Source organism: Cyanistes caeruleus, chromosome 14, assembly GCF_971803275.1.
Source record: "Cyanistes caeruleus chromosome 14, bCyaCae1.hap1.1, whole genome shotgun sequence".
NCBI lineage: Eukaryota > Metazoa > Chordata > Aves > Passeriformes > Paridae > Cyanistes > Cyanistes caeruleus.
The window spans coordinates 17,896,495-17,913,794 of NC_141714.1; the positions used below are offsets into that span (position 1 = coordinate 17,896,495).

At 41.6% G+C, this 17,300-nt stretch overlaps 1 long non-coding RNA gene across 1 annotated transcript; it reads right to left on the minus strand.

Annotated features, from left to right (window-relative positions):
- Positions 1-4,208: 4,208 nt before the first annotated feature.
- On the minus strand, positions 4,209-7,936 carry LOC111928762 (uncharacterized). The gene is made up of 3 exons (XR_002864283.2): positions 7,907-7,936; positions 5,456-5,652; positions 4,209-5,335 (listed from the first exon to the last, which is right to left on the minus strand). It is a non-coding gene; the product is annotated as an uncharacterized LOC111928762 (long non-coding RNA).
- Between the last annotated feature and the right edge of the window lie 9,364 nt (positions 7,937-17,300).

A 17,300-nucleotide genomic window follows, 5' to 3' on the forward strand; every position in this document is an offset into this window, starting at 1 on the left:
AGCTTCTAAAAAAATAACTCAATGAAGAAACAAACCCTCCATGCTCTCCTAAACTGTTGTTTTGCACTTCTCATTTTTTCTAAGATTTGGAAGAAATAATATACAGCAAAAATCCCAAGGAAAAATTTTGATTATTGATAAAGATGTGTATTGTTAAATGGCAGAAGCATGGGGAAAAGGCTGTTTTTTAATAAGTTTTGCTTAACTTAGTAGTGAGAAGTTCCACCAATGCCTTCTTATAAGGCAAATAATTGATTGGGAGCAATGAAGGAGGAAGCAATCATGAGACTTAACTTTAATAAATTATTTGGATTAGGTCTTCCTTAGGAAGAGATTTAGATCTTCATATATTTCTGCTGTTTTATTAAATACTTAAGCATTCCAGTTTTCCTCTATTTGTCATCATTTTTCCCCAGCACTTCCCCATTAAAACATTAGCAGAAGTGGAGAATGGTTGGGGAAAAAAGTAAAATCCTCTTATACACAATGGTCTCTAAAATGGGCTCCTTCACCTTATTATTCCTTTGAGGCTTCTTCAGACTCTCCATCCAAAATCCGTGTGCAGCAGCATCCTAACACAGGCATTGCAAATTTGGGAGAGAGCTACCTCTGAGTGAAATCCAAAACAGAATAAATGTAAAGAAATAAGGTCTGTAAAAATCACTTTGAAATCTGTCATTTACCCAGTTCTTCAGTCTCATCTAAGAGGAAAAAAATCATTAAAAAAAAAAAAGGACTGGAGGAGGCAGCCTCCTCTCTCTCACATAGAAGAAAATGCATGTTAGCCAAGAAAAACTTCACAGGTCTGCAAAGCTGGTTCATAAAACTTGTCAGACTTTCAGAGCTCAGCTCCAAGTTCCAGATGTAAATTCCATGACAACCTTGGCTAGAAACTGACGTTCAAAAATCTGCACAGAGATGGATTGTATTAGGGTTGAAATCTAGAAAGCAGCCGGGGAAATCAGCGAGACAAACAGAGTTCCTTACTCCTCCTCCCCTAGAAATGTTTGAGAAACATCTCTCAGGAGCATTCCAAGGAACACCCATCCTGTCAGACACTCCTTCACATCCCGAGGGCCCCGCTCCTCCTGGCGCTGGATCTGCCAGCGCAGACACAGTGTCACCAGCTATGGAATATTCAGAAAACCAGAGGTGGGGAAAACACAAAATTTCTTAAAGCTGATCAGAAAATTCAGTCTGGAGACAAGAAGAATGGTGCTGACTCCAGATGACAATTTCCTGCTTTTCCCCAGCCCCCAAACAAGCCCTGGACTCTGCTCTGTCCATCCGACGAGGATATGGAATTAGAGCTGAGGTTACACTGGGAGACGGCTCTTCCCACTCTGCTCCCAAGCTACTCAGTAGAAGGTTACTGTACCAGTAGAAGAAGGAGGAACAGTCAGGATGAATTCGTTACAGAGCCCAGAGGGGAGGAAAATCATGGATTTGGAGACAGATTCTGGCAAAGCTTGGAGCAGTTTACAACAGCTGCAGTCAAGGATGTGCTCCGTGCTCTCCGAGGAGGGAGCAGGGTACCTCCAGCAGACCAGGTACAGCTCCAGGAGCCCAGCTGAGCTGGGACAGCTCAAGGGCTGGGCTGTGTTCCCAAAGCAGCACCCAGCAGGGACAGGAATCTGCAGCAGTGACAGCCAGCAGCCCCCAGAGCCACTGCCAGGGGAGGGAGGTGTCATCAGCCCCTCCAGTCGCTCCCTGTGCTCTGTCACTGCTGCCAGCACCCCTGAGTGACACAGCAGCAGCAGAGGGGCTTGGGCTGGAGGTTCTGCTCCTAGATGATCTCAAAACAGAGATTTGTGCCCCTTGCCTGCCCCTAGGGAGGAGGAATTATACACACACAGATGCACTGAGCTACTGGAGACTGCTGAGGCTGAGGCGCAGGCAGGATGAATTTATCTGCATCTGGGAAAAGCTATGGAGCAGCAGCACCTTTGACACAGTCTGTGTTCAAAGGATCACAAAGAAATTCACATTTTTGTACTCTGGAACAATAATCCTGCAAGATGCTGTGTTCCTCCATATGCTCTGTAAGAGATAACAATTACAAATTCTATTTTCTCTCGTAAGGCTAATGTAGTTTTTAAAATAGTGTTTATGTGTAACTACAAGATATGTTTTCCTGCAAGTGCTCAGATAGCTACTGGAGACAAAAATTGGTTTTGCTTATTCCAAGATCCCCATTAAAAAAGTCATCAGCAGACCATTATGCTGTGCAAAAGAAGCACTCTCTTTTTTTTCTGTCTAGCCTTAAGAAAGTTGTAACAGCTTTGTTATATCAAAATTCAGCAGCACCACGGAGTTTTATAAAACTGGAGTCTCTCCTACAGCCTATGAAGTCTAAAAGAGACACAAATTTAAGCAGTACATCCTCTCACCACTGAACACTTGAACACTTGTCTCCAACAAAACACCTTTTCCTTCCACTATCACCTTTGATAGATATTGCTGGTACATCTAAAATCAGCTGACAATGCATGTAAAACCTGACATTTCCTTAATCAATTACTTGCTGAATTACTTCATAGCTTCCATATGAAGTGTTGGTGGGGGGAAAAAAGAGAAAAGTTTGAATTCTATCATGAGATCAATGTCAACAGGCAGGAGGATCTTGCAGGGACTGTAAAAACTTCCAGAGCCCGGGGAGTAAAGTGGTTTAAGTTTTAAAGTACCTGACTAGAACAGCGTGATAATTTTAAAACTAGTAATTTAGACACACCAAAGATTACTAACCCACATCAATATCTCTGCTGAATTATTAATCTAAAATATTCTTATATTTATTTATGCAGTTCTAGCACTCCTGCCCAGTCTAGCTGCTCTCCTGGTGCTTTCATACCAGCATAATTCAGACAGGACTTAGAAAGACACAGAGTGTTGACAGTGGGTGGAAATCAGCCTGAGACTTCACGCAGGTAACAGCTGACTCCATCCTATTTGTGCAGAAAATAACAAATCCAATTTTCTCTCTTGCAGGTAGCACCAAAGGCTGATGAAAATGCTGCTTAAGTGGAAGCACAGCAGCGAGTAAGGAGCAGGGAGCAGAGCTGACTGCGAGCTGTGCAGCAGCCCAGCTACCTGGGGATGCTCCTGGGATCCTTCAGGGAAGGCAGAGCACTGAGAACTCTCTTGACAGCCTGTCATAAGGAAAAAAAGAAACAGAATTCCTTTGGCACAGGGAAGGAATCCCTATTGTTGGTTAACATTCTGATTCCATCCTTGAAAGGAGGCATCGGGGCTAACGCTTCATTTGGGCCGATGCCTACAGCCTCAGCTTTGTTTTGCCAGGGTTTTACTAAGCCCAGTTTAGAGGTGCAAGGGCTAAGTCAGAATCTTTTCAAAAGGCAGCTATGAAACAAAAAAAAAAAAGGATTATCAAAGAATCTGAAGTCTCCATTAAAGGCATGACTATAGAATACAAAATATTTAAAGACCTTCCTAAGCACAGCTGCACAATTTCCTCACGAGAAGTTTTGGTGCCCCTCAGATTTCAGCTTTGTTTCCATTTCTGTCCTCTTCCTTAGAATGTATCAAATTCAAATCAGTATGATTTGGGATTTTGGTTTGATTGTTGTAAGACAGACAAAGAGACCACATAAAATATCCACTAATGATTTCAGCAGACCAAGGGTAAAAGAAACAGCCTGTTTTTTTTCTTGATATGGTGGCCTGACAGTCCATAATAAAATTTATGATTCCTTCTGCAGACTGTATAGAGCTTGAAGTATTTGTCAACATATTAACTATATATTTCTGGCATTGATTCCACACCTTTCATCTTTGTGATGGAGAGCTTTGCAACCATGACAAGGGGGAAACCACAACAACTTCAAAGCTTTGCATCATTAAATATCTTTACCTTAGGGCTTTAGTCATTATCACAAGAATATCAGCTGGGCAGAGAGCAAAATTACCTGGGGACAGGTGCTGGCACTGTGTTGGAGTGGGCAAAGAGGCCAAATTCCACATGGTGTGGTGTTTTATCTGTCCTCAGGAGCTTTTAGCACTGGCCTGGGAGCAGAGCACAGCTCCCAGCCTCCCTTCCCAAAATACACAGCAATGCAGGCAAGCCTGTCCTCCACCTGAAGTAGCTCCTGAAAGTAGGTTAAAAACCCCATGAAATGTTCATGGACTAAGAGAAAACTATTTCTCAGCATGAAATGGATTAGTTAAGCACGGAGATGAGAATTTCTATCATGATACTGACTGCTTTATTGTATTTTGCCACAACTTCACAGTACCATTCATTCAGTGGTTTTCACTGACACATGAGAAAGGCATGAAAAGAGGCAGCATTTTTGTAACATTTAGTCATGGAGGGTCCATGAGGTACCATAACTGTGCAGATGAAAAAAAGGAAAAAAATATTAACCTAAAAATTAAAAATATATCTATTTATTTTTCTGATGTAGTACATGACACAGGTACAGCACAATACCAGCCACAGCACTGTGTGAAGAGCCTGTAAAGCCTTGATATCAATCCTAGAGACAGAGGGAGAAAGGGACATTTATTTTGAAGCATCCACTTTTCACTCCTTCAGAACCCCACAGGATCCAGCACAGGCAACATTACCAGGGCCCTTACAAACTCACACTCCTAATGTGTGTTTTAAAAACTTTCCTTTCTTATTCCTCCTTCCTTCCAGACACTCTCAAAATCTATTATTTCATACCACTCTAGGCTTTATTTCAACAAAATTATCAGCACCTCCATGTGCAAATATGTTCTCAACTCCCAGCACCTACAAGCATTAGCATATTCCCTTCTCCTTTTTGAAGTAATCTCAGATATTGCAGAGCTGCTGTTACCTCAGAGAGCAGCTCCAGTAGCAGAGTGCTGCTCTCTTTGGGCACAGGATTGGTGCTGAGGATCTCAGCACTCCAGATTTAGTCCAGACTGGTTGCATCACTCGGTACAAGGAGTTTTCTGAGATAATGAGACAAGATAGTGACTAAAATGTCTTGTTTGGCAGGGGGGGAGACACTCAGCAGGGCTGTGCTCCTCTCTGTCTGTGGTTTCAGCTCTGCAAAACTGCAGTGTTTGAGCTCTGTGTTCTCTGGCAGCACTCCTGAGGCAGAGAGATGCTCAAGTTTGAAGGCTTGAGGCGCTGAGCAGATCAGAGCTTTGCTGATGGCACGGATTCCAAACCAGTCCTTCCCCCAGACACGGGTTCACCTGAGCATTTGAGCATCCCACGCTGATCCCACAGGATGTGCTGGGTGTGAGGTGACAGAGGGACACCAGGACTGACAGCACAGGGAGCTCAGCACCACAGGAGATCGAGGCAAGCCAATCAGCAATTTCAGCTGTCCTCAGGAAGCTGCAGAACAGACAGAACAGACCACAGAGCTGGAGCACAGAGCTTGTGCCTACTACAAGCGATAGGCTGAAATTTAATTTCTGACGCTGCTAACAAGTTTAGGAATTGCCTATTACTTACTGCAGCTTTCTCTATTTGGTGTGTAAAATAGTGCAGTGCAGCTCAGGAAACAGCTCAGGAAACAGCCAGGAGGAGAATGAAGCACCTTGGCCAGCAGAACGCCTGGTGCTGGCTCAGGGATGGGAGAACTTTCTTCTCACTGGAGCCAGGAGTCAGCCTGCCCAGAAAACCACAGATTTTCTAGGGCTGAGAGTGCCCTGAAGCAACAGAGAAAAGTCCTTTGTGTTCAGGTGAAATCAGGATTCTGACTCTAAGGAAACAAGCACCCAGCGAGGAATAAAAAGACCATCACATTCTGTGTATTTCTAGGAAAATTTTGGGATTATCTGTGTATTAGGAAGGAAAGAAGTGAATAGAGCAATGGAGCCTCAAAATTAAAGTTTTCTAGGTAAATTTATGCTTTTGATAGTGTTGTAGAATATTATAGATCTTTTACAACTGGTGCAGAAAATTGTCCTAGTCTGACACAGGAGTAGGGATTTTTATTTGAATGAAACAATAACACACAACCCCACACAGACCTAGGATAAAGGAAAACTTAAACCTTAAATTAAAAAAGAAAAAATAAATGAAAAAACATATTTCACATATTTTTGATGCTTCTCTTATCATCCCTGATGGCATATTGAGATAAAGGTAACTTTTTTTGTTCATTGGTGGGCACAGGGCTGTGTTCTGGGTTTGTGCTGGAAGCACTGTGGATAACACAGGGATGTTTTTGTTATCAGTGAGCAGCACTTGCACAGGGCAGAGGCTTTTCTGCTCCTCAGTGGGCTCGGGGTGGACAGGACAGGTGGCCCAAGGCTGTCAGGGGAGAGCCAGGGCAGGAGGAAGGGGAGGGCAGTGATGGCATTTCTCCTCCCAAATACCAGCCAAGTGTGATGGAGCTGGGGCTGCTGAGCACCTGGTGCCAGTGGGAAGGAGGGAATGATTTCCTTGTTTCTCTCTCCTCTCCAGCACAGCTTTTGCTTTTCTTAGTAAACTGCCTTTATCTCAGCCCACGAGTTTTCTCAGCTTTACCCTTCAGATGCTCTCCCCATCCCACCAGTGTGGGGCTGAGCTGCCAGCTGGGATAAAACCACAGCACATCAGCAGTGCCCCCACTCTGGGCCATGCTCTCCTTATCATCATCTCATTGCAGCTGATAACAAACACGGGGATAATTGGACTCTGGGTTGGAGTAAACTCGTTAAGCTGTAGCCAGGGGGTGACTCAGCCACCGTGATTTAACTCCCTGCACTCTTCTAAACCATCAGCAGCAGTTTCTCAACTCTGAATGAAGCAAAATAGACCATAATGAAGGAAAAAATAAACAACAAAGCCCACAACCAAAACCCCTTGAAGTACTAAAAAAAGATCAGTAGCAACCAGAATTAAACAATGTCCAGGAACAAAATCCAAGTGACATTTATGTTAGTCACTTGCAGGAAAATCGTAGGGATGCAATCCTTGCCTGCCCATGAAGGGGGGAATGAGATGTTGCAGCTATTTTTTTACACATTGCACATGAGCTAGAAAATAAAATGGTTTGTAAAGAAGTGTGTTCTGTATGATTTAAAGGCCCCCTTTCTTCCACACACATTCAGCTGTCAAATGTGACAGACTTAATGAAAACTTTAATAAAGAAAAAGATTAGTCAACATGGGGTGAACATTTGGAAAGTTACAAGAAGTAGAACAGATCCAAGCTAAGCCCCTCAAAATACCTTGAAATCAGGACAAAAATATAAGGAACTTTTCCTAAAGATTTTCAGAAGGAAGAAACTAGAAGGAATTCAGTTTGAAAAATGGCAACTGTAATTCCCAAAATCCACAAAGAGCTCTTGGGCTAAAAGGTAAGACCACCAAACAAGGCTGGAGTCTGCAAGAACCCCCATGGGCTCCTTTCCAACTTCCACTTCTCTCACATGTCAGGTTTCCCTAAAACATCCCTAAAAAATCGCTCCTGCTATCAGGCACTTCCTGTAATTGGAAAAATTGCGAATAAAAATGATGCTTATGACACCCAAGACTTTGCTAACACCTGGCAAATTAATATCCATCAAATAAAAGGTTACAGGTTCCAACTCCAGTCTGGCAAGGTCCTGTTACACTTTAATCATGCTCTAATAAGCTTTCACACTTTGAGAGTCAGTTCAAATGTGAATTTGCACTGGTTTTCTAAGTATATTTGGAATTAGTGATAAAATACATTCCTGTCAGATGACTGTGCCTTGATTCCCAGCAATAGAAAGATGCTGAATTCTTCAGAAGACCAAGGCAATTCTCAAAATGAGAACTACTGGAAACTGGAAACAGTCAAGGCTCTTGCAAATGGGCTTCAGCTCCTTCGTTCAGGCCTAGCTGTAAACCACGCAGGGAGGAATGAGCAGAGTCATCTGAAATTGTCCTATTTCACTACTAGACTGACTGGAAAAATGAATTTTCACACGTTTTTCTGACTAGCAAGTACCTGCCCAGCTTGGCCAGCAGTAGCTGTTACCTTTGGTAGCTATGGGAACCACGTCACAGATCTTTGCTGTAATAATGGCAGTTACCCAACCTACAAGATTTCTTTTATATGGTGCTGCAAGAATTAAGAGATTATTCAGCTTTACCATTCCACAATGCCTTGTCCATTTTTTTGGAGGGTGGGAGAGAGTATTTTGTGTGTGTGTGTGTTTTGCAGTTTGATTTTGGGCTAGGCTTTTTGGTTTTTCTTTCTTTTTTGGGTTTTTTTGGGGGGGGGGATTGTTTGTTTGTGGGTTTTTTTCCCTTTTCTGTTTTGTTTTTCAAAGAGAATTTGAAAGATTTGTTCCTATTTCGAGATGTGATTCAGCAGCATTGTGCAAAGCTCTTTCACAAGCCAGTTCGAATTCTGCCATCCCTTTTTAGCAGAAGAAAGAGGCCGTGTGGGAAGGCATGTGGAAAGTGTGGGAGTTCAGAGAACGTTCATTATGTAACTCAGCAGGGAACAGAAACTCAAGGAGCCGTGGAGAAGCCAGCAGAGTGAGCAGTCCAGTGAGCAGTGGGTAAGAGAGAGCTACTGCATCTTCAGAGGCTCCAACTCTCATGTCCTCCCTCTTCTCCTTCTCAGAGCTGCCACTGCCTCAGAACCAAAGCCAAAAGGGATCCTTGCAAATCACTGAAAAGGTCACGCTGGCCAAACATGAGAAGTACAAACCCATCCTGAATATCTTGCATTAATCCATGAAAATCCTGTCTCTGCTTCTCCAGGCTGGCTGTTCAACTTGGGCTTATTTTAGCTGGATATGCATTTGCTGTGATTCCAGGAAATCTGAAAATCTGGATACCAATTCAATATGGATCCCAGTTTTATAATCAGAACTGCCTTAATTATAGCAATGTACAGTAAAACCGGGATGTGTAAGGAATCCTCATCAAGTCAGAAGCTGTGCCAAGTGCAAATTGAAATGTTACCTAACTTCACACAGAGCAGAAGGAAATTTCTTTCTACAGGAGCATTTATAGTGAGCCCAGCAAGATTCCTGAATTAACAGGAAAAGCATTAGCAATTGATCTGGATGAATCCAGCATCCTATGGCTGCTCAGCTATCGAGTATTCCACGCCTGTGCACATCAAAGTCTATTGTGATAAAAGAATGAACCAAATGAAACATAATTGTCTCTTGAACCACGATGTGCAGCGAGAGCACAATACAGTTTTACAGCTGGAGTAATATATTTCGTCAAAATTAAATATTCTTGATTGCCTACAGAAGAAATTAACCCCTAGAAAAACAGGCAGAATAGTTCACAGGAAAAAAAAAAAAAAAAAGAAAAAGAAAAAGGAAAAAAGAAAGAACTTTCTCACTAATTATAGGTTGGAATCCTGGAGGTGTTCCACCCACTAAAACATTTCAGTCATCACAGACATGTTTGCATGTCACTTCTGCGACTTGAATGGGGCAGGGGGGAGGTGGGGGAAAAAAAACCAAACAAAAATTACTTTTTTCTCCACTTTGAAAAATGAAAACCACATCTCCAGAGACCCAGGCTAAAATGCAGAAGCACAACCTCGGTGCCTGTTTTCTGCAGCACTATGAATGTTTAGCCCACACCTGAGAAACCCCATGGAAATACCACAGAGCTCTCTCTACCCATCTCTGGAAGTGACAGCTTCTCTAAACTTCAGTACCTGGCTGTGGGAAAGCACCAGCAGCTTCTGCATGGACAGAAAATTGCTGAAAACAAATTCTTTTGTGTTTGGGCTGCTAGAAGAAGGCACCATGAGGTGTTTAAGTTAAGGTACTGCTAATATATCATCATCAAAATGGCACAAGGGGAAATTTAAAGATTGGCAGCACAAGCTCAAGCGTGACATTTCCCATTCAAGGGGAATATTGCTATTTTAGATAAAACACTGGAATCAACCTGTCTGTGCTTTTAGCTTAAAACAGCAAAAAGGACTTTTAGTAAATAACTACCATGACATCCTTCTTTTATTTTCTTTGTACTTTTTTTTTTCATTTTTACTTTTCCCTATCTTAGATTATTCACTCACCTTCCAGCCCTCAATCCACTCCCACAGACCCACAGACATATATCTGTGGGATCTCCTCCCTCCACTGTTTATGTGCATTTTCTCATTTATCTTCCCCCCCAGCATACACTGGGTTGCACACAGCAACACTTTGCTGAAGCAGATTAACATGCTGCATCATTCATGGGGTTTTTTGACAGCTTCCAAAGAGTCACAAAACACATTACAGGAGTAATCACCATTTGGTATTTCAGCCACAGAGTTTCACAGCCTCTGCTGTTCTTACAGCTCTTAACAGATGTACATTAGCACTAGGACTGTTGATTTGCCCTTAGGCAAATTGGAAAGATTCAGCTGTAGCAGACCATGATGGATTTTGGAGTGATGTTGCTCTGTGGCTGAAGACACTCAAGTGTTAGCTAAGTTCCTCCCAGCAGGGTTTCAGCCTTCCCTGGATGTTTGTACAGAACCCATTCCACCAGCAGGGCAAACAGGATCTCCTTGGACAGCAGCTACAGCAAGGGCCACTGCACAAAAAAACAAAACCCCAACATGAAACTTCCGAGGAAACTGCTCACAATTATTTCATTTACTGTAAAAGTTACTGGTAAAAACTGCTGACTCTAAAGGGAAGTTTTATTCAAGTTTAGAAAACACTGAAGTACTGTTATACAATCTAGTTTAAAAATAACTGGCTTTAAAAAGAGCAGGCAATAAAACAAACCAAAACCCAATGCACCCCAAAATGCACAATCAGTCAATGCTAACAGCATGAAAAAAAAAAGCTTCCAATAACCACATTTCTGGCATTTTCCTTTATCCCCCTCCTGGCACCATGCAAAGTCAGAATATAAAGGAACTCCTTTTTTGGCTGAGTGAAAATTGCATTCAATAACTGATTTTCTGTTTGAGTTGCAACCAGTGTACAGAAATCAAAACATTAACACAAAATTTAGTCGGCCTCACTTTGCTGAAACAAACAATAGTTATGAGAAACAAAATACTCCAAAGTGGAACAATTCACTTTCAGCACTTAAAAGCAGAGAAAATGTGGAAGCAAATACAGATGAATTCTGGAGCAGAGAATGGGTGGAACAGCTCTGCTTCCTTGCAGGAGATCAAGCTCCAGAGTTAGAACATTCTTAGCAACTGTGAGCTAAATCTGGCTTTTCTTCCTTCTCCTGCTTAATTGCAAAAATTTCAATCAACATTTCTCACACAGGCAATCAGGTTCTGGAATGTGCTGGACTGACCTCAGTGTCAGGCTGTGGGGTGTGCTGATGGCAGGCTCTTGTCTGTGGCAGCAAACCACTTTGCAATGAAATAGATATATATTTATGCACCAGAACACCAGGTATGATCTCCTGACGATTTGGACAGACATCTATCAATCAGTGGATTGGGGTTGTCCATAAAATGCTTGTTTATGCCAAACAGAAAGAAATTCTAGTGAAAGGATAAAAGAAAGAACATCATCCAGCATGGGGGTCACAACAGTGTCATAAACAGAAAAGATTAACAGCTCAAAATTGATAATGGAGCAAGAAACATCAAGTACAGTTCTTGTATTTTAAAGGATTGTCCCAGCCCCTGAGTGAAAAGAGAAATCCCCACAGCCCAGCACCAGCTCTGGCTGTTTCCCTGGGGAAGAGCTGAATTCACACATCTCTGCAAGGAGAGAAGAAAATAAACAGTGAGGAGGCAGGGACAGGGTCCCACAAGCTGAGATCCATTTGAATATCCCTGGTCCTGCAGGTCCATTGACTTACCAGACACAGCCCAATAATTCAGGGACACTGAGAAAGTTATGGAGTAAGTTTTTCTGCCTTTAATAGAGAAATCCACAGGGGTTACACAATTCACCTACTTACAGGTGTGACAGCACATCCACGGGGCCCTGTGCTGCTACAGCACTTTCCACATCCACCTTTGGAGAAAGGGCTGGAAATGGAAAGGAGCTTGGAAGTGTTACCAGTTCAGCTTGTGCTGGAGATAGGTTTAGACCATCTCTAACACCATAAAGAGAAAAGGAATTCCCCTCTTTCTCCTCCAGCCTAAGATCTGACCTGCAAACCTCATAAATGGCAAGGGATAAACTTTTCCTTGAGGCTGCTAGAAGAACCACATATTTTAGTTTGAGAATAAAGCCTAAATTTAACACACGTGTCATTCTGGGAAACAAATCTATACATAAATAAAAATAGAAAAGTCCACATGTCTAAGATGGAGGCAAAATCTTGCATTGACAGAAATATCATGTACATAATTTCCTTTGATGTTAGAGTGCTGTTAACCATAACAGCCAAACTCAGTTCTCAAACACAGGGAAGAATTCTCAGAACATCATTGTGTACACTTTTTGGGTTCAGATTGTTCAGATAAAACTCTCTTCCTTCGGGAAATAAGTAAAAATTTTAAAGAAAGCAATTTCTGCTGTACCTCAGTATCACAGTGCTCTTCAGATAAGTGAATCTCCACTTTCCCCAAAGAGCAATGCAGATAATTGCCTTCTGCTGTTATTAATACAGAAGCATTTGTTTGCAACTATTTTGGTTTGTACATTTTGTGGCTTGCCACTGAATTGCTACAACCTCAGTGAAATTCCAAAACCAGATTACCTAGTCGAGTGTTGGGCAGAAACGGATTTCCAGCAAAATAATGACTGCTTCTACTTCTGCTTGCAACTATTTACACTCTATGGTATTTTTCTCAAAATACATTCTAGAGTGCTTGATCACTCTTCATTGCATTCAGAGAGATTCTTCTGCTGAGCTCAATACAAAAAGATCTGCCCAGTGAGAGATTGTGTTCCTGAGCTGCTTGGACTGGTATAAAACACATTTTCACTGAGGCACAATTGGACTTCAGCCCCAAGAAGGCTCAGTCCATGAAGTCACTTCAGCACAACAGTTTACTTGTGGATGATCAAAGCAATTTGGTGAAACCCAAAGCAGTTTTTATTTTCCCTGATTATATTTTTAGGTTTCTAGACAGCATCACCCCTTTACCCACCCCTAACAACTTCTATAACGTTTTCCAGCTACATAGCTGGAAATTCTTTAGGACTAGAAACCAGACACAAAAATCTTATTTTAGAGGGTGCAACTCCTTAATAGTAATTTAGTGGTTTCATAAAACTTTTATCCTAAGAACAGCAGCCTCCCATGAAAGGCAGAACAGTTACTTCCTTCTTCTAGTGATAAAGCTGGAAAATATTAATTAATATGGGCCATTTGCATACAACCCAGAATGAGCAGAAACATGACTGCTTGGTGACAGTAGAATAAAAAATAAACCCACACTCACAAAAACCTGAGGGTGAGGTACATAATGCATGAAGGACAAGAAAAGAACAGAGAGCAGGGAAATGCAGCCTGACTCAGGCTCTCCTGAACAGAGAGAAACTGGAAGGGCATCCACACACAGAATAAAGTATCAGGCAGTAAATGAGAAAAAAAAAAAACAGAATTAGTGGATAAATCACTCATAGAAACATATCTGAGCTTCTCTCACTGAAATAATTTCATAGAAGATAGTTGTTACAACTTTGCTGCCAAAGCCCAAGAGTTTGTCTGACCAAAGACACACCAGGATCCTTTGATTCAAGCACAGAGGACCTCTGTAGCCCCAGAGTCAGTGTGCAGGGACACTCCCCAGGAGATTTAACCACAGGAATTATTCAGCTCTGAGCAGTTTCAGGAGGTCACACAAATGGGGTGTTGAACATCCCTGCACTGATAGCACAACACAGACACAATATTTGTTTTGAGGATCTCAGGCTGAGAAGCCTTTGGGTGTTAAATTGCCTGGTCAGTGAGTGTGCAAGAGCGTGTGAGACAGTGTCCAAATGTTGGCAGGCAGCAACTAAAGCAAAACATCAACATCTAAGTTTTTGTGCTGTGTATCATGGCTTTAATTACACTGCTGAATCTTCTCACCTTCTTTAAGATGATGAAGGGGAAAAAAGTTCAAAGGAAGAAAACAAATAACAAATCATTTATTTGAGACCAGGATTCAGCACAGGCTCAAAAAAACTGTAGCAGCAACACTTGCAATTTGGTTTATTAGCACTGCAGAGCTCCTTTTGTTTCACCTTCCATTAGTGACCGAGCACCACTGTTCTTATCCCATATCAATATACCTGCTGATAAGTTACCAAATTAACAGCTCTTCTCAAAGACAATAATTAAAAATTCAAAATAATGAACAGAGAAAAGGGAATAGGAAAAAAAAATACATAATATAATGGCAGTGATATGTCTCGAACAGCAATTTTTCATCAATATCTATTTTTCATGCAGTAATTATAATGCTAATCCATTCTTCTGTGACAAAAAAGGCACCTCCACATTATTAATGACAACTAATATCTGTAATATTAATTTTAAATAAATAATTCATGCAATAATTTATATACTAATAATGTAATTAGACCAAGGTTATGATCTCTGAATAGTAGATCAGTGCTCAGTTCATGTTGGTATCTACTCTCCTCTGACACAATGTTTCTGGAGGCTTAATTAAAGCCTACAATATGTTTCAGCCCTGTTTCATTATATAAATATTCTGCTCCCTCTCTGGATTATTCTTCCTCCTGGTATTTATCTTGGCTGAGCAGAGCAGAGGTGCAGGAGCTGCCAAACACCCGGAGTGTCCTCAGAACAGCAAGCTGGGCTTTCAGGGATCTTCATCTTGGCTAGCAGCTCTGTTCTACAAGAGTTTTTCCCTGGCCACATCAAGCCCCCTGCAAAGTTACCCAGGGCTCAGAGAAGCTGTCTGAAACCAGAAATCATCAGCAGATGCTGTGGGAGCCAGGGACACTCTGGGTGTGCCCTGCCTCCAGGCCCCTGAGCACTGACACATCCTGCACCCAGTGCCAGGCTGGGATGGAGCTGAGCTCTGCTTTCCCTCCCGGAGCTCAGGATGCTTCCCAAGTGTCACCCAGAGCTCTGCAGAAACCTCCACTCCTCAAGCAAGCTGGGGGAACAAAATGATTTGTTTTCCTGCTTTGGAAGTAGATCTTGGTTTGTAAAATGTGGGGGTGGAGAGGAAAAGACACGAGAAAAACAAAACAAAAGAAAACCCTAGGACTGAGCCTCTAATTACCTTTTCTTAGAAAGGCTCTTTAGAGCCTTCCCTACTCAATGCCATTAACTAATACTTGTTCCATAGACAAACCCCATTATCTGTTTAATTAGTTCTGATTAAGTTTGGACAGGAGCAGCACTGCACAGAAATGTTTTCCCAGTGGCCCATAATGGTTGTGGTGCTGTTCCTTTCCCATATCACATAGCCCCACTATTCATCAGGAACCATCTGTGCAGCTCAGACTGCAAAGAGCACAAACAGGAGGGGCAAACAGTGCAAAAAGTGTTTCCCCTCCTTATCTGTGCATTTCCATTTGCTTCCTGGATAACTCTTGGCTGATTATTCTCCTCCTGGTTCCCATCAACAGGAACCAGATAATGCATCTGCTTTCCATCCCCTGGACTGACTGTGCAAAAAAGTATTCTTGATTGTCTGAGAGCATCCCATCGTGCTGAAATAATGCAGACACTTAGATTACTCTGGAAACATTCTTTCTGCTACAGAGCTCCAATTTCTTAGGAGAAATGGCTTAAGTGCATTGGTAGTGTGGTGCTCAGGACTGCTTGGCACCGATTTTCTTCTTTCTACAAGCCTATTATAATAATTTATGATGGGCATTTGGAAGATATTTCATATTTATAAACTATTCTAAAGAATAAAACTGGGAAGATAGTCAAGGTTTCTGCATCTTATCTGGTGCTAAAGGACAATTTTACAGTAGTGGCTCAAGCAACTCTTTCAGAAATTCTGGTCAGGTTGGACCCCCGTGGTAAGGGGAATTCTGAATCCCTTCATGCAAATCCCATCCATTTCCCCAAGACCTACCACACAACTCTCCTGGACCAGCAGCACCCTGTGACCACTCCTGCACACAGGAACATCTGATATTTACCCCCTTCTCACCACCACTGCCACCTCAGCCCTAAAGCCGGGTACCAGAACGACTGACAGGTAACAGACTTGCAGCTACACCTAGAAAACCCAAAACACTTTTTAACTGCACACTGAACACTGTATTTTAATGGGTTTTTTTTGGTATTGGGTTTTTTTCCCTAGATTTAGGGGTTATTGATGTGTTAGAGAGCCCAGCAGAGACCACTGTCTTTCCTGACTGAGATGATTATGTCATTTGTTAACGACTCTTGCTAACACAACTCAATCTCTGAGGCTGATGGTAAGGCTCTCACAGAAGCAGCAAGCAGAAAACAGCCAGTGCAATCACAAATTACTTGCTTTTATAAAGCACAGCATAGTTAAAGACCTAAACAGTGAATTATGTTGACTAATGCATTAAAAATGGAACATGCTTTCACAGAAAGGTTGCAGAAGTCGCTGTATAGTAGGTCTGATAAGAGTTCACTTAAGAAAATACTAGGAAGGAGAAAAAAAAAAAGAAAGAGGCAACATGACACTCTGTAATCTAAAGTTACATAATTACTTATTGACAGTGACAAGTGCAACATTAAGGGTAAGATATTACATATTAAACAAAATGAGTAATTGCTGTACACATCTATTTAGCAAGCATTCAACAACAAGGTGAACAAGAGGTCTCTTCATCCCAGCTAAAAAAGTCTATTAGCCTAATTTACAATTACCCACACACTAGAAAAAAGCTGTCAGGGCACAGAAATGTCACTGGTGACAGTTTACATTACACCAGTGCTCAGATCACAATGGAACAGCAAATTACCAGCAACTCAAACACAGAAGTGCAAGAGTTGGAACAATGTAAATCAATCTTCCAGCAATTCCATTTTTTTTCCCAGATGTTTTATGAAAGCTCAAATAAAAAGTCACACAATGCTAATCCATTCTGGTTTTAAAAAGGATTCTGAGAAAATTTAAACATTCTCTTGTGTTTTTAGTGCTAGAGTAAACACACAGGGCACATTTATATAGGGCACTCTTGCACAGGAAATTACATACAGAAGAAATTTTATAATTAAAGTTTGCTAGGAAATATTTTAAGAAATAATGTTACTGGCTTAGTCTGCAAAACCTATTGCAATTCTGCCTTTATAGAAATGCCTCAATCTATCTAAATTAAATATCTATCTAAATGTACCATAATCATATTTTCTGTCCCACACCTTTCATCTTTTGCTTCTTCTACTTAAAACTAACAATCACCTTTCCTTCTTGAAAGGAGTGATGATTTCCTATTGCCTGTGGTGAGCTGTGGTTTTTCCTTTTGTATGATACTGGTGTAAAATAACATTACCAGGTATGCTCAAACTTCACATTAGATTTTCAAGAGGGGAACAAAAAAGGA